Genomic DNA, 13607 nt, shown 5'->3' with positions numbered 1-13607 from the left:
AATTATATATATATATATATATATATATAATAAAATATAATATGTAAAATTTAAATAAAATAAAATAAAATAAAATTTCCAAATAATAAAATATAATATAATATATAAAATATAATAAAATTTTTATATTAGATAATAAAATATTATTATTTAATTAGGCATTTGATTCCCTAAACCTCATCCCTTTTTTCATAAAATTATAATTCCTTTCTTTCCCTCCCACAAAGAAGCTTTGATGTTATATTATTATATATGATAATTCCTTTCTTTCCCTCCCACAAAGAAGCTTTGATGTTATATTATTATTAATATATAATTGACATGTATATCGTTGTGATGTATATCATTGTTGGACGTTCCTCGTTGTCATGTATATCATTGTTGGACGTTCCTATCCTAAGATTAAAAGTAAATTATTATATTATAAAATAATATAAACTAACCATCGTTTCCTTATGTACCATGTATTTTGCAATTAGCAATATCGTTATTCATTAAACGAAAAAACAACATATTTGTAGTGACTGGTGAGAAATTAAAACCCTTCTATATGGCCAACCATATTATATATATTGAACCACATTTACTTATTTTTCCCATATGGTTTTTCAAGGTATGGATGTGGATGAATCATCAAATTGATCATTAAAGCCTATTTAATAAAACATGGTTTTTAAACTCCTATTAAAGAAGCACATTATCATAAAATACATAATGAAATCTCCATGAATTGGCTACATTGATCAAGGTAGCTCAAATTTTACTCATAGTCATTAGTTGTTGCATACTTCCGCATTCAGAAAATCACCCCATCATACAATACACAATGATATCTCTCTAAATCATGTACACTGATCAATATAGCACGAAGTTTACTCGTAGTAATCAGTTGTGGCATACTTCCGCGTTCAGAACATCACCCCCCATTCTGCATATACAATATTCGTATGTTAAGTTTAACGAAATGAAAGCAAGAAAATGCGGTTATTCCTATGAATAGAAGGCTTGATTAATGGACAACAATTATCTATAGACTTGAAATCCTGCATAATTTAGCAAGTACAACTACAATGAAAAATGCATTCAATTGAAAATAGTTAAAGAATAGTCCGTAATGGAACATAGAGATATATGGTTATCGGTGTGTATGATAAGGTTTGCAGTAATGTAACCAAAAAAAAGCAAATTGAATAGCACCTAGTTATAGATACAAATAAATATGAATGTAATTTGGATTCACACTCATACAATTATTGAGCAAGGATTTTTTTGTTTTTTATTTTTATCCCATTCTCATTGGATTTTTTGTTTTTCTTTGATACAGGTGAGGCAAAGAAATTTTCCTGTTGCACAGACCATTGTAGAAGAAAGATTATGAATATTGTTATTTAATGTATGACTTTACATTTTCTATAATCAACTCCTTACATAAAACAAGGCTCACATTGTTCTCAAACAACAAATTGCCAATCACAGTGTTTATTGTAGCACATACTCTTTTCTTCAAAATTGTACAGTTAAAAGCCGAAGTATTAGCTAGAAATCCAGAATAACTTCATCACATGCAACTTTCAATCCATTGCTCTAATAAAAATTTAAGTTTCTCAGTATTAAGGTGGTTAAATACACAAATTCCAAGGTATAACTTCAGGACGTGCAACTTTCGATCCAATGTTATAATAAAAAAGTAAGTTTATACACAAATTGCAAGGTAAAAATTTTAATGAAGAGTTTGCTGAAAGTATGCACAACGGTAAAGATCAAACCCAGTATCACCAAAATCTTACAGTTTTAGACTAAAGAACCGAAAGCGAGGTGGAGAGAAGGGTAATTAATCCTTAACCACCTTGAAATAAGCCTAGTAAATATTAATCCAATATATTTCCTCGCAAACAAATAAATAAGATTACAGAAGATTATCTTAAAATTTCCTGGAAATATTATCGACATTAGTCACTAGGCGTGGCTGAATGGATATTTACCCAGAACATGGTTACTTAAAGAAAAGGAGGTTAACCTCAATTTTATGAGTTATAAACAAACGTGCATAAACATAATTAAATTTTAAAGTTGTGGTACTACTGAGTATGAGTGAAGCAACGAGAGGCACAGGTCAAGAGCTTAATTCATTGGGTTTGTGAGTGAAGCAGGCACATCTCAAGAGCTGACCTCACTGGGTTTGTGAGCCAAGCAGACATTGAATTCAATTAGGGTTTGCAACACCGATAGTAGATTTCGCACCGAACAGAACAGGTTGCAATTGAGACAACATCGCGGCCGAGGGAAGTGGGTGGTTCCTCATTATCTGTATTGCCTGCATGTGAACCTTAATATAATGGGTTAGATTAAATAGGTTAGATTAAATAACTGTTCTTTCCAACTGTTTTATGATCGAACGGCTAACCTTCTTCTAATCGTCTAACATTTAATCCAATGATGCACAAAGATGACAGGTGGACTAGAGGAAAGTGTTTTTCATAGGGAAACGCCTTACGGCGTAAACATAACCCATAGATTATTACAGATTTCATTAGCAGCGACCCTGCACAAAAATGTCTGCTCTACCCATCAAATTTAAACAGAAATATCCTCCTCAGTGGAAAAAATCCTGACTTTTTTCATGGTAGACTTCCTTCGAATTTGGAATATGCTCTACCAGTACTAAATTGTAATGTTTAATGTTTTGTCTTATATAGAATAATGGATGTTGCTGCTTGCAAAGTAAATGAGTAACTAGTAATTGAGGGTACAAGTTCACATTAATATTTGCACACACCCAAAACATGACCCCACTCGTTGGCATCTCTTTGTTCCTTTGAGAGCATACAATTGTTTTCAATGCTGAAAAATCATGGCCACTTGTTTCTTTTTGATCGACAGTAAAACTCAAGAAATCCCTTCAATCCCCCCTTCATTTAGACGCCCTGAAAGGAGTCTATTTTCGATGGAATGAAATCACCGAGGCTAGTGAACTGAGAGTAGCCCAACTGCCCAACTGTGGACTGAAATAGTTGGTAAGAACATAAAAGAGAATAAAGTTTACAAGTGAACAGATTGACGGACTTAGTTCTTTGTTTCCATATTTGTATTTCAACATCCAACTCAACAATGCCTATGCGTGCTCCTCCTGCCTCTCAGAGAGTATTTTAAAATCTATCTTTAGGTTATTTTGACAAAGAAGCATCTCTTTGTTCCTTGGGAGGCATACAATTCTATTCAATGCTGTAAAATCATGACCACTAGTTTCTTTTTGATCGACAGTAAAACTCAAGGAAGCCCTTCAATATCCCTTTCATTCAGATGCCCTGAAAGGAATCTATCTTCCATGGAATGAAATCACCGAGGCTAGTGAACTTGGAGAAGCCTAACTGCCCAACTGCGGACTGAAGTGGTTGATAGGAACATATAAGAGGATAGGGGTGCAGGAACAGGGAGTGGGTTATTCTTTGCTCCAATGGAAAAGTTTAAATATCATATGCCCGGGACCTTGGAAATGGCACAAACAACCAGGTAGAAGTATAAGCTTTATTTCAAGGATTAAATCAGGTTTACTAATTTAATTATTATTGGGGGTTCTGAAAATTTAATTTGTCACCTTGCAGTTTGGCACTCACTAGCTCAGGGAATTGTTAGTTTGACAACGGTTTTTTTGGTAAATGTAGTTAAACGGTTTATGTAACGGGTAGTTTAGTTATGTATGTAACGGTAGCTATTCATGAATATATTGAATGCCATGTAGTGTAAAACTCATTGTTAAATAAAAACAGTTCGATCCAATTTCAGTTGAGCATTCGATTTCTTGCTATTCTTTGTTTCTCTTTTCATCTGTCTTGCTGTTCTCTGTTTCTCTTTTCATCTGTTCAATAAGTGGTATCAGAGCCGTGAGTCCAAAACCTGGGCGTGAGGCTGTGCTGTGCGTGGGAACTGTCCAGTGAAGGAGACGTGAGGCTTGGGAAATGGCTGTATCAGCGTGAGTGTGCTGCGCGTATCCAAAACGTGTGGCTGTATCAGCGTGAGTGTGCTGCGTGTATCCAAAACCCTGCGTGAAGGAGAGCTGTCCAGTGACCATTGCGTGAAGCTGTCCAGTGACCATTGCGTGAGGCTGTCCAGTGACCAAAACCCTACTGATCTTGGATTGCTGTTGTGCGGATTGCTGCTGTGCGTGAGGGAAATTGCAGGCATTTTTTTTTTAAACCCCTGTAGACGTGATGTCCCTGCGTGAAGAGCCAGAAGAGCAGAGGATTTGTGACAGAGCGTGAAATCCGGGTATTGATCGGGTTTTCCAGACTTGTTTTTTTTTTCCAGCAGAATTTTTTTTTTTGAAATCAAGTCAAAGTTGTGGTTTTATAAAAATATTGAAAAAAAAAGAAGGGTTTGCAGAATTTTTTTAAAAGATAGCAGCAGACTGAAAAGGTTGAAATTTTTAAGACAGCAGTATTGTAGAACAGCAGATTGAAAAGGTTGAAATTTTTTTTTAGATAGCAGTATTGTAGAACAGCAGATTGAAAAGGTTGTTCAGAATTTTTTTTTTTAAGACAGCAGAGATTGAAAAGAGTGTTGTTTTTACAAATGTTGTAGAAGAACAAGTTTGCAAGGGATTTGCACGAATGTTGTGAAACTAGAAAAACAAAAGGGTTTGCAAGAAACAAAGGATTTGAAACTTGTCTTTCTGTTTGAATTGGGGAAGTTATTTTTTTTTTTTAGAACGCCTGAAATCCTAGGAAGGAGGAAAAATGGCCAAGATGTCGAATGCAAGATTCGAGGTGGAGAAATTCACCGGAAAGAGCAATTTTGCTCTTTGGAAACTGAAGGTTAAGGATCTGCTTGTGCAACAAGGGTTGCACAAGGCATTGGATGGGGTTACTAAGAAACCTACAACCATGACTACTTCAGACTGGGAGGACTTGGATGCCCGAGCTCTCAGTACCATCCGGTTATGTCTAGCGGATGAAGTTCTCGTCAACATCGTTGAAGAGACTACGGTGTCAGGTTTGTGGGAAAAACTTGAAAACCTTTATATGACAAAATCATTAACCAACAGATTTTATCTGAAACGACAGTTATACAGTCTTCGAATGAAAGAAGGTTAAAGCGTTGCAGAACATTTGAATGTTTTTAATACACTAATTTGTCAATTAACAGATATGGAAGTCAAAATACAGGAAGAAGATAAAGCCATAACCTTGCTGTGTTCTCTGCCTGAATCATGGGATCACTTCGTAACCTCAATCAGCTTCAACTCTACTGATTCTTTGAAGTTTGAATCAGTCGTGGGAGCTCTTCTGTCTGAAGAAGTACGAAGGAAATCCAGCACTGATACAACTGCATCAGAAGCCATGGTTGCTAGAGGACGCTCAAAGGAAAGAGGAGACAAACCAAGGGGGTCTTCCAGGTCGAAATCGAAGGGAAAAAAGTGTAAGGAAAAATGGTGGAACTGCGGTAAAGTTGGACACTTGAAGAAGGACTATTGGAAACGGAAGGAATCCGAAAACCTGAAGAACGAAGCGAATCAGGCTGATTCAGGTATTGTAGACGAAGTTTTATCTACTGAAGAATTGTGTATGATAGATGAAACTTCACCTGAATGTAATGTCTCTCAGAGTTTTGATAGTTGGCTGTTAGACTCTGGTGCTTCGCATCATATGTGCCCACATAGAAATTGGTTTACTTCGTATGAAAATGTAAACGGTAGTTCTGTGTTTATGGGTAACAATATGTCATGTCAGACTGTTGGGATGGGAGATATCAGGATTAAGATGTATGGTAACACAGTTAGAACATTAACTAGTGTTAGACATGTACCTGATTTGAAGAAAAATTTAATCTCTTTGGGAGTGTTGGATTCAGATGGTTATAAGTTTACAGGTCAGGATGGCGTCTTGAAAGTCTTCAAAGGTGCCCTTGTGGTTATGAAGGCAGAGAAGGTCAGGAATCTTTACAGGTTAAAAGGAAGTACTCAGGTCGGTGAAGCAACGGTTGCGTCAGAAAATGAAGAAGCAGGTACTCGTCTGTGGCATCAGCATTTGGGTCATATGAGCGAGAAAGGTCTTCACATACTGATGAAATGTAAATCTCTTCCCGATCTGAAATCCTTGAATTTAGATTTCTGTAAACATTGTGTGTATGGGAAACAGTGTAAACAGAGATTTAAAGTTGGCAATCATAATAGTAAAGATGTTTTAGACTACATTCATTCTGATCTGTGGGGGCCTTCCCCTGTTATGTCATATGGAGGTGCATTGTATTTTTTAACGTTCATTGATGATTACTCTCGTAAAGTTTGGGTCTATATGCTAAAAAGGAAAGCTGATGTATTCAATGTCTTTAAACAATTTAAAGTAATGGTAGAGAAAAGAACAGGAAAATCTATTAAATGTCTAAGAACTGACAATGGTGGTGAGTTCACTTCTGTTGAGTTTGAACAATACTGTAAGGATGAGGGCATTGTTAGACACAAAACTGTTGTTTATACTCCTCAGCAAAATGGTGTTGTTGAGCGTATGAATCGGACTCTTATGGAAAGAGCCAGAAGCATGATCAGCAATGCTAACTTGCAAAAGGAGTTGTGGGCAGAAGCAGTATCTACTGCTTGTTATTTAGTTAACAGATCACCTTCAGTAGCGATTGATTGTAAAATTCCTGAAGAAGTTTGGACAGGTTAGTCTTGTGACTATTCTCATTTGAGGATATTTGGCTGTGATGCTTATTCTCTTATTCCGATAAATCAACGTTCAAAATTAGATCCAAAGTCAAAATGTTATGTCTTTGTTGGGTATGACTATGTAGTGAAAGGATATAGGTTGTGGGATCCTACATTGCGGAAGATAGTCATTAGTAGAGATGTAACATTTGATGAATCCTCTTTGTTAAAATCAAATGTTGAAAGAATTGAATAGGAACAGGTATCGCCGAGTCAACAAGTTCAGTTGGAGGCTAGATCTTTCGGTGACAGTCGAAAGGAAGGAGAGACTTCTGGAGACAAAGGTGTTGAAGACACAAAGGAAGTCGTTGAAGCTTCTGAACCAGTGCAAGTTTCTGAACTAGTTCAGCAACCAGTCACTCTGAGAAGGTCAACAAGGGAAAGGAAAACTCCCAAAAGGTATGAAGATTCTGCTTCATCTTTTGCTTTGGTTACTGAAGATGGGGAACCGTCTTGTTATCAGGAAGCGATAGATGATACAGATAGCGAGAAATGGAAAAAGGCTATGGAAGAAGAAATGGACTCCTTAGCCAAGAACAATACCTGGGATCTTGTAGAGCTTCCTGAAGGGAGAAGTGTTGTTGGATGTAAATGGTTCTTCAAGCTGAAACGGAAAGTTGATGGTAGTATCGAAAGATATAAGGCGAGACTGGTAGCAAAAGGGTATTCTCAGGTTGAAGGTATAGACTTTCATGAGATTTTTTCTCCAGTTGTAAAACTTGTTTCTATACGTACTGTGTTGGCACTAACTGCGTTGCTTAATCTTGAGTTAGAACAGTTAGATGTTAAAACAGATTTTCTACATGGTGATTTGAACGAAGAGATATATATGGAACAACCAGAAGGTTTTGTACGAGGTCGCAGTGGAAGATTAGTTTGCAAGCTCAGGAAATCATTGTATGGTCTGAGGCAGTCTCCCAGACAATGGTACAAGAAGTTTGATTCCTTCATGGTGAGCTAGAACTTTATAAGAAGTGAGTATGATCATTGTGTGTACTTCAAAAGTTTCAATGTAATATTCATTATCTTAGCTTTGTATGTTGACGATATGCTTATTGCAAGCAAAAGCATGGAAGAGGTCAACAGGTTAAAGGCTCAACTCTCTAGGGCGTTTGATATGAAGGATCTTGGAGCAGCAAAACATATCTTGGGCATGGAGATACACAGAGACAGGAAAAATGGTAAGCTTTGGTTATCACAGCAGAAGTATGTGGAGAAGGTACTTGAAAAGTTCTCTATGAATAATGTGAAACCTGTTAATGTTCCTCTAGCTTCCCATTTTAAGCTTTCTTCGGTTTTGAGTCCTAGAGCTGATGAAGAAAAGCAGTATATGTCTCATGTACCATATGCAAATGCGGTAGGCAACTTAATGTATGCGATGGTATCTACAAGACCTGACATTTCACATGCAGTTGGAGTTGTCAGCAGGTTCATGGCAAATCCAGGTAAAGAACATTGGCTAGCAGTGAAATGGGTGCTTCGATATCTAAGAGGCACAAGAGATCATTGCATCGTCTTTAATGGTAGTGAAGGATCAGTCTGCGGATATGTAGATGCTGACTATGCATGTGATTTGGACAAAATAAGATCTACTACAGGTTACGTCTTTACTCTTGCAGGTGGAGCAATTAGTTGGATGTAAAAGCTTCAAGACACGGTTGCATTGTCCACTACCGAAGCTGAATATATAGCTGCTTCAGATGCCAGTAAAGAAGCAATCTGGTTAAAGGGTTTGCTCGATGAAATTGGAAGAACGCAGGAGAAAGTGAGTGTACTTTGTGATAGTCAAAGTGCTATTCACTTGGCCACAAACCCTGCCTATCACAGCAGAACCAAGCACATTGATGTGAGATATCATTTTCTGAGACATGTGATCGATGGTGGCAAAGTAGCTCTTAGAAAGGTCCATACACGAGAAAATTGTGCAGACATATTCACAAAGCCAGTTACAGTAGAGAAGTTGCGGTGGTGTTTAGCTTCTCTTGGCTTGCAGGAGAGATGATGAATGGGAAAATTGTTGTCAAGGTGGAGTTTGTTAGTTTGACAACGGTTGTTTTGGTAAATGTAGTTAAACGGTTTATGTAACGGGTAGTTTAGTTATGTATGTAACGGTAGCTATTCATGAATATATTGAATGCCATGTAGTGTAAAACTCATTGTTAAATAAAAACAGTCTGATCCAATTTCAGTTGAGCATTCGATTTCTTGCTATTCTCTGTTTCTCTTTTCATCTGTCTTGCTATTCTCTGTTTCTCTTTTCATCTGTTCAATAGGAATATCATATAGCAGGGCATCATTAGGAGAATCAAAATTCTCTTACATAAACTTCACTCCTCAATCGTGTGCCATGTTCTTCTTCAGGAGAACCAAGCTGACAAAATAGCAAATAAGGGAGCAGATTCAATGGGCAAACAGTTTATTTCCTTATTCCACAACGAATATGAATAAAATATTAAATCATTTAGGTCAGCACCGAGTGGCAAAGTTAGAAGTAAAATGGCATGTAAGTATGAATTTTATCTCCCTCGGGTCGGAATGGCGTAGTATTTCCTCTGAGATGATGAGGCTACGAAATAGGTACTGGCTAAGTCTGATGTCGTAGGTCCTGACCTTTTATCAGTGCACTGCGTGCGATGGAGATGGGCACGAACACACCAGGATGAGCCGTGCAGTTCGTTATGAGTTGCAGAGTGTACTGAGCTCCGAGTGCGCTAATGCAGGGTTCGAATGGTTCCCAATCGCCGTAGACTATCTGTTAGACATTTTGGAGGTTGTGTCGTTTTATTTATTTACCAGTTTAATTTGTTCAGAATTTCGTAAGGAATCACAAATTTAAATGGTGAATTCTTTGCAATTCTAGTGTCCCAAAGGTTTTCAAAGTACTGAATCCATATACAGTAAAAAAAACCCAAAGCCAATGTAAATAACAAAAATCATGATTTGATAAAGAAAATTTCACAGCCTTCCAGCTAAAGACTCCAAAACCTCTAATTACTCCAAAAACATCTAATAGTTAAACAACGCCTTGCCAATCTGACGAGTAACCAGGTTGAAATGTAGAAAATAAGGGACGAGGGTGGGGATATGGTACGAATGACGGCTGCTGCTGGCCATGGCATCATTAACTCGGATGGAAGCTAGAGATTTAGATATCCTCCAATCTACCCGGAATCAGAGGCAGTCTGGCTCCCCTTCCTCTGAAAGCTCAGTAAATCATAAGATATTTACTAAAGCCTGTAAAGTTTTAGGTGTTTTTTGGCATGGTTATAGAACTAGATTCCATAGCAAGGCAGCTTCTTTAGCCTTGCTTTCTTGAATTCAGGCAGATGTTCAAAGTCTGATCTTTCAATTTTTGCAAAATTTTGATGTAACATATAAAACAAAAACAAATCCAAATAAAAAACAAGAGTTATGCATAGATTTAAAAGAACAATCGAGTCTTGAAGAAACTTGCAGGGGATTATTAAGATAAAGAAGGGAAAATATAATGAAACCAAGGACGATCCATGAAAGCTAAATTCATCTTATTACAAATTATGTTTAACTGGAATGAACACGGGACATCACGGAAGAGTAGGCAAACTTACATTTAGCCTTCATGTTGATTGCAAAGAAGCTCTCGCGTGTGCCAAGGCCTGGAACTTCGAGCTCTTTCCGGGGATTTGGCCTTCCTGGTGGGATTTTTGGACACCGCTGGGCTGTGTTACTGGTGGTGCGGGGCAAGGGAAAAGTGAACGATATAGGTATTGTGTAGGACCGGTGAACACAGACGGTGTACCATCAAGAGGATTTGAAGAGCCGTGTGTCTAGGGCAGTTGCAGCCGGCAGGTGAACCGGGTCCAGCTGGGATTGTGGGCGGATTGTCGCGGTGGCGATGGCGGTGGCGCAAAATATTTTTTATTTTTATAGTCGTCCCCTTGTTATTACGCCGTAGATTACCACTCTTTAATCGGATGGTCAATGTTATTTTGATCGTCTAACATGAAAATCAAGGGCAGAAATCTGTACACGTGTGGTGGGAGGAGAGTAGTTTCCAGAGGGAACGCCTTACGACGTAATTACTTGTGAAGAAAAGGGTTTTTGTTTTATTTCGTCGATGGATGATGATTTCATTTTTGTAAGTGGTAATTTCATTGCCTTGTGTGGAAAACTAGGTAGTAGACTCACACAAGTTGAGGAACACGCAATATCTATAAAAATTATAAAATTAAAATAGAGACAAGACAATTTGATTGAATTGACTTAATATTAAAATAGAGATGAGACAATTTGATTGAATTGACTTAATTTGTTTTTCTGAAATTTTAGATTTAATTGATTTGTTTAGGAATTTTTGTGATAGTTTCAAGCAATAAAATCTCATAAATTTAAAGTGGAAATGAGACAATTTGCTTAACTTGTTGGGAAGTTGTGTGACTTACAAAGGTTGAAAAGAATTGATACTAGCATAACCACATTCATAAGTGTGTTTGATATGCATCAATTATATGGATTTAATATTAATATTAATATTAACATAATAAATATTTAAATATAATAATTATTAATTATAAAATATTATTATTAATATATTATAAATACGATAATACTTATAACAATTATAATGAGAAATTATAATAACAATTTTATTATTATTATTATTATTATTATTATTATTATTAGACAAAGAGATTTTTAATATTACAAATTGAAGGCATTAAAAACTCTCGGGAATAATAATAAACCCAAAAGATTAATATTATAATCCAAAGGGATCAATAAACCCAATAGATTTATATTAAACTATAAGATTAATGTTACAAATCTAGGAATAATAGTATGCCCCAAGAATATGAACCCTTAGATTAATAAACCCAAAAGATTGATATTATAATCATTTTATAATTATAATAATTATTATATTTTAAAATATTATTATCATTATATTGTAAATATGATAATAATACAATTATAATGAGAATTTATAATAATAATTATTATATTACTAAAATTATTATTATTATTATTATAAATCCAAGGGTTTATTGATATTATTAAACAAAAGGATTATTAATATTATAAATCGAAGGTATCATAAGCCACAAGGAATAATATTAAACCTGAAGGATTAATATTATAATCCAAAGGGACTAATAAACCCAAGGGATATATATTAAACCATAAGATTAATGTTATAAACCCTATGAATAATATTATACCCTAAGAATATGAACCATTATATTAATGAACCCAAATGATTGATATTATAAACCCAAATGATTGATATTATAAACCCAAAAGATTAATACTAAAAGTCCAAAGGATTATAAACCTAAGGGAATAATATTAAATCCAAGGGATTAATGTTATAAAACCTAAGATAAATATTATAAACCATAAAACAAACATTAAACCCTAACTTTAATATTATAAACCCAAGGGATTAATAAACACAAAGAATTAATATTAAAAATCCAATGGAATAACATTAAACCCTAGGATTAATATTAAAGTATAACAATATAAACCCTAAGATCAATAAACCCAAGGGAAATTAATATTAAACACTAAGATTAATATTATAAACCCTAGCCTTAATATTAAACCCTAGGAATATAAACCCTATGATTAATATTAGAAACCCTAGGATCACTATTATAAACCCAAGAGATTAATAAACCCATTAGATTAATATTAAAAACCTGTGGGGTTATAAACCCAATGGAATAACATTAAACCCTATGATTAATATTAAACCCTAAGAATATAACGCATAAGATTAATATTAGAAACCTTAGGATTAATATTATAAACCTAAGGGATTAATACTATACATTCAAGGGATTAATAAGCCAAAGGGCTTAAAATGATAAAGCTAGTGGATTATAAACCAAGCGAAATAATATTAAACCCAAGGGATTAATATTAGAAACCAAAACGATTAATATTAAAACCCCAAGAGATTATTATTATAAATCCCAGGGATTAATAAACCCAAGGGATTATTAATATTAAAAACCGAAGGGATTAATATTAAAAACTCAAGGGATTAATAAACCCTATGAATTGTTAATATTATAACTTAAGCCATTAATGATGGGCCTAATGGTTAAGAGAATATTTTTCCTCCTAAGAGGTCACAGGTTCAAAACCAGAGGGGGGTAGAGTATGTATGTCTTTGTTGACTTAATAGTCAAATCGTTGCACAGAGGTGTGTCCCTTGTCCCACAAACAAGGGGGTCTCATACACCAATGTGGTGTGTGGCTTGGTTGTGACCTTAACATTGGATAATCATAGTAATAATAAACCTAATGGATTAATATTAAACCCAAGGATCAATATTATAAAGCCTAGGAATATAAACTCTAATATTAATAAACCTAAGGGATTAATATTAAACCTTAAGATCAATATTATAAACCCTAATTTTTTAAATTATAAACCCAATATTAAATTGTAATATTATAAACTCAATACTAAAAGTCCCTAGTGTTATAAACCTACCATTAAATCCAAGTTTTCTAATGTAACAATGCAACATAGAACAAATTCCAATGTAATGTAACATTGTGACAAACCCAAGGGAATAACATTGAACCCGAGGATTAATATTAAGCCATAGGAATATAAACCCTATAATTAAAATTAGAAACTTTATGATTAATATCATAAATGCAATGGATCAATAAACCCATTGGATTAATATTAGAAACTCTAAGGATTATAAACACAAGGGAATAACATTATACCCCAGGATTAATATTAAACCCTAGGAATATAAACCCTAGAATTAATATTATAAAAACTATGATCAATATTATAAACCTAATGGATTATAAACCAAGGGATATAATATTAAACCCAATGGATTGATAAACCCAAGGGATTAATATTATAAACCATGGTTGACTATGATTGACCATAGTT

At 34.9% G+C, this 13607-nt stretch overlaps 1 long non-coding RNA gene across 1 annotated transcript; it reads right to left on the bottom strand.

The window, feature by feature from the left end:
* Window positions 1–394: 394 nt before the first annotated feature.
* On the bottom strand, window positions 395–10561 carry LOC149143429 (uncharacterized). The gene is made up of 2 exons (XR_016264848.1): window positions 10288–10561; window positions 395–928 (listed from the first exon to the last, which is right to left on the bottom strand). It is a non-coding gene; the product is annotated as an uncharacterized LOC149143429 (long non-coding RNA).
* Between the last annotated feature and the right edge of the window lie 3046 nt (window positions 10562–13607).

Source organism: Pinus tabuliformis, chromosome X, assembly GCF_031772625.1.
Source record: "Pinus tabuliformis cultivar Carrire ecotype Pingquan chromosome X, CPIR1, whole genome shotgun sequence".
Classification (NCBI taxonomy): Eukaryota; Viridiplantae; Streptophyta; class Pinopsida; order Pinales; family Pinaceae; genus Pinus; species Pinus tabuliformis.
This window is presented reverse-complemented; position numbering and strand designations above follow the sequence as displayed.